At 35.5% G+C, this 5,103-nt stretch overlaps 1 non-coding gene across 1 annotated transcript; it reads right to left on the minus strand.

Moving 5' to 3' along the window:
* Positions 1 to 470: 470 nt before the first annotated feature.
* Positions 471 to 552, minus strand: Trnas-aga (transfer RNA serine (anticodon AGA)). The gene has a single exon. It is a non-coding gene; the product is annotated as a tRNA-Ser (tRNA).
* Positions 553 to 5,103: the final 4,551 nt, after the last annotated feature.

Here is a 5,103-nt window from a genome sequence, read left to right on the forward strand (position 1 = left end):
TATGAGGCAAATTCAGCTGGAGAGAGAGAGAAAGAGAAAGAGAGACATTCTGTGAGCACATGAACAAATATTTTAAAAAATGGTGGGTTATGCTGGAATCTGGAGTAAACAAAATACAACATTGCAGTACAGGTAATTTTTGAAATGCTAAAATATTACCTATCATCTCTCTCTCTCTCTGTGCATATGAGGCACAACTCCAGCTAAGGCTTTATTATTTTTCCAGACTCATTTTCCTATCTATGAAGCATATTTTAAATAATGAGGGCCTTAGTACGCTTCTTACGTGGCACTGTGCCATCTCTTATCTATGTGGAAGAACCTCATGAAATTTCGTTGCTTGCCAGAAATGGGCATTTATTTATGGTAATTTCGTTCTTGAAACATTTCAACATTATTATTCTCAGCCAACAAACAGTAAGCACTACCAGGTCAGTCTAATCACAATCTCTAAAATCAACCCACATTTCCGCAGTGAGTAGGATTCGAACCTACGCGGGAAGATCCCATCTGATTTCTAGTCAGACGCCTTAACCACTCGGCCATCACTGCATAGAAAATTTTGACAATTTTCCGGTAGCAAAATCTACAAAAATACACAAAGGTAAGACTGAAAAGTTATAAAATTAGTCTTGAGGGTCAAAAGCAACTTTAAGCCACGTTTTTTCTTCATTCAAGCAAATTATACCTTTTGCCCGTTCTCCTTACGCTAAATTAATTTACAATTTTAGAAATAGCACTGATTCCAACTGTAAACCTAATACTAGGAATTTATTACATACTTTTCGTATTTTGTGATTACCAAATTCTCATATTGCACTTTTTATGTTGCTGAAATAACCATAACTACTGCACCATCATCAATATGGTCAGTGTTGTCAATAGTATTTTCATTATCAGGAGAGGATAAGAGGACATTTTAAAAACTAAAATATTTCAACAAGAAATTAATCACAATTAAACGAATCGTAACAACAACATGAAATAGAATTATTCCGTTGTCTTAGTATCATGTGCCTTTCAGGAGCAGCTAGAGTGAGAGTCATTCTGTAAATATTGTGGGAAACGGTACTTAATAAGAATTCTGCAAGCACTAGGTCAAAACTAAGGCAGGATGGGATTTTGGAATTTGGCTGGTTAAGCAACTTTGTCTTTGCCTCTGTTCATATTTACAAGATACAAACCAATATTTGACTCCCCAGTCTTCATTCTCTCTCTCTCTCTCTCTCTCTCTCTCTCTCTCTCTCTCTCTCTCTCTCTCTCTCTCTCTCTCTCTCTCTCAGCACATAGTTTTCTCAATGAAAATACAGCTATGTTCCAGATTGCTATAAAATATTGCTAACCGATGCCCGGTGTAATGAAAATTGCGATGGCAGCTACTGTGAGTACATTCCAATCTTCCAACTCTGTGAACTCTTAAGATGGCACTATGACATCGCAAATCTTTGGAAAAGCCCCACATGAAGTTTGCTTTTGTACGCAGAAATGGGCAACAGAGTTTCCTCCTTAGTACTTTGCAGCATTTTGGCTTTCTTGTATCACCCAGTTTCATAACATTATCTCCTGAAAACCGTCCGATATTTCACACTGAGTTGGATTAGAACCTACACAGGAAGATCCCATTTAATATCTAGTCGAACGCCTTAACCACTCGGCCAACACTAATCAGAAAATATTAAAGTTTTCCACTAATTAAATCTATAAAAACCGACAAACCAAAGACCTACAAAGATAAAATTGGTTTCAAGAGTGAAAAGAGACTTCATGTTACAATTTTTCATTCCAGGAAATTATACACTTTGCCCATTCTCCTTTTCCTAAATTAGTTTTAAGACTGCAAAAAATGTCTGCATACCACTTTTACACGTAATAGTAGGCTTTTTTTTTGTTTATTTTTTTTTTTATTTATGTAGATTTTTAGGTATACATGCCAAGCACTGGGGCAACTAAGGCCATTCAGCGCTGAAACGGAAATTGACAGTAAAAAGGTTTGAAAGGTGTAACAGGAGGAAAACCTTACAGTTGCACTATGAATTAATTGCTAGGAGAGGGTGGATAGTAAGATGGAAGAAAGAGAACATGAACAGAGGCACAGTAAAAGGAATGAAAAGGGTTGCAGGTAGGGGCAGAAGGGACGCTGCAATTACCTTGAGTAATACCTACAGTGCACCGTATGGAGTGCACTGACGGCACTACCGCCCTACGAGGGCTCGTAATAGTAGGAGTACATTATTGATTCAATGTGTGTGATCTAACGCAATTCTCATATTGCTTTAAATTATAATTTTGATAACCATAATTCTGCATCATTATCAATCCCTGGAATGATGTCTGCATCAGTAACTAAGATTCTAAACTTAGGTATCGGGATGGTGCACCTGGCACTCTCCAACAAAACTTGATCTGGCATAAGTAGTACCCAGGGAGTATCTACCCTACTCCTCCTTACTGAACCCACGCAAAATTTTCGCTGTGAGTAAAATTCGAAACTACAGAGGCGATCCAGTTTGGTGTCTATCACCGAATGAAAAGCAAAGAAAATGTATTGACAATCTTAACAAGAAAACACGGTTTGAAACCGGTGTTCTTTTTTAGTAATATCCTATATTGTTGGGTCAAGTAAATATCCTAGAAAAACTAATTATAACAACATAACTTATGATAAAGAAAAATACTGAAGTCAAACGACTGACACTATATACTATCAATTTCCAAACATTTTTAAAACTTCAAACAACTTAGTTTGACGAGGTAGAAAGGAGAGCCCGGATACATGAGGAGGAAATGGATGAAAAAATGTGCCAGAGTTAAATGAGTGTAGTCGAGGAATTTTAGGAAAATCGACCTAACTAATTTGCAATAAGTTAAGCTGGGCACAGTTGTACATCGACCCATGCTGATTAAAATATTAAACGTCCTTATATATTGGAAAATGGCGGTAGAGTGTCGTATTTTCGTCTTCATCTTCGAAATCGTTCTTGTTACAGAAAATATCCACGAATTAAGATATATTCCTCATAAAAAAACAAACATTTCTCATACAATAAGTTTTTCTGAAAGACGAAAAATAAAAAAAACGCTAAGGCGGAAACTTTGTTTGTCGATATTTTTTCCATATGCTTGATCGAAAACCAGTGAGCATTACCAGGTTATACAGGACAGCTTAGTAATTGTTTAGAAACTAATATACATATAGGAGAAATTATCAATTTAATGAAATATTTGCAGTCTCTATTCCAGTGTCCATAGAAAATTCTGATGTATATCAAAACAATATAGAAATTTTCCAATATAAATGAAATTAAACTTTCCAATTTAATTTGGTTTATATAATACCAAGTTTTAAACATTTCTGAGTTACCAGAAACACTTACCTGCCAGATTACATCACAAAATTCAGTGAATATTAGAGAATGTTTTGTTAATACTGAGAAGATAATGATAATAATGTTCATCTTCAAAAGTAAAGTCAGTACATCCTGATTCTGTTCTTTTTATGCAATATTTAAATGACACATTTTTCTAATTTTCTATAATATAGTACTTTACTCTTACATCACATAATAGCTGGCAACACATTGTTTCTAATAATAAATCATGCTATTAATATCGAAAGTGATATACACATTTTAACCATGTTATTTCACAAATTTCCAGCTCAGTATTCTGGCTCTTCTAAAATTATTTCAATTGAGTTTTCACGATTAGTTCCTTGGCTCTCTTCCACACATCGCTGAGCAGTGCATACCAAACTGTGCACATTTGCACCTATTGTTGTAAGCAACCTTACAATTGCACGAAGTCAGGTTCAGCCTGTATCGATGAGGACTTTTAGCATGTTCATTAGAATGGCCTGAAGAAACCGCAGACCAATTTTTGTTTCTGCAAATTTGTCAGGTCGATTGGCGTTTTTTTTTTTTTTTTTTTTTTTTAACTCACATTCCTCGATTAATATAGCATGCACAAAATTTCAGCAAGTAGTTTTAGGAAGGTAGGGAGAGGTGATAAAAAGTGAGTGACGGGAGACGCAAACGGAAAGAGTAGGCAATGAATAAAGAAAAAAAGACTCTGAGGTACAACTGCGAGACAGAAGGAAAGCATGGAGTACAAACGAGTTCCGTTCCAATAGCTCATTTGTAAGTTCAATTTGTTTGCAAGTCCAATAAAGTTAGCCTAGGCACCCAGCATTGTAGTTATCCTTTTGTAAATTGCAGTAATAACACTCTCCGGAAAGATACTTCAGTCTCTGTACGTAAAATAAAGTTTGTAATAAACTAAAATCCTTCACTTTTCCTTGAAAAACTGGCAGTAAAATACACAAAATAAAGTTTCATTATCTTACATATTGTGTGGTCACACAAGTATGTATCTTTAAAAGTTTGTAAGCTGAAAGTAGTTGGCTGACCAGGGGTGTCAATACGGTTATGTTTGGATGATGGAAAAATTTCGAAGAAATGGGTGAGAGTTAGAACTGTTCCTCAGTATAATGCTAAAGTGATACGGGCAACTGTCAAGTTTAGATGTACAACTTTATTTATTTAGTATATACAAGGGAAGATGTATGGTAGGATTTTAATCAAGAAAATAAGACATGATTTTAGATTAAAATGGAAAGAATAGTCAGGGTTTAGACATGAAAGGTGGATCAATGTTTGCTATTCAAAAGTTATATAAAAAAAAAATCTGAAGGGAAAATGGTAAGCTGCTGACAGCAATAAATAATTTTTGCGATGGAAATGAAGTAAAGTGTCTAGATGTGAATGGCTGATTTGGTGTAAAAATATGAGACGAGAGTGTTATGTTTCAATGATGTTTAATATCTTTATGAATGAAGTGTGAGAAGTCGGAGAAGCGGCAGCAGATGTAGGAACATTTTGCACGATAAGAAGGTAGGTCATGAATGGAGTGTGGATTGGCTGGTTTTTTGCAGATGATGCCGTACCAATTAGGGATAATGATGAGAAAATGAACAGACACACTGAGTTTGCAAGAGGAGAAAGCTGAAAGTAAATTTGAGCAAAGTAAATGGGAGTCAGGAAGGGCCAATGAATGGTCATGTGGATGATGGAAAAGTGGGAGAGTAGATTCGTATAGGTATCTGGG

This window comes from Macrobrachium nipponense, chromosome 24, assembly GCF_015104395.2.
Source record: "Macrobrachium nipponense isolate FS-2020 chromosome 24, ASM1510439v2, whole genome shotgun sequence".
Taxonomy (NCBI): Eukaryota; Metazoa; Arthropoda; class Malacostraca; order Decapoda; family Palaemonidae; genus Macrobrachium; species Macrobrachium nipponense.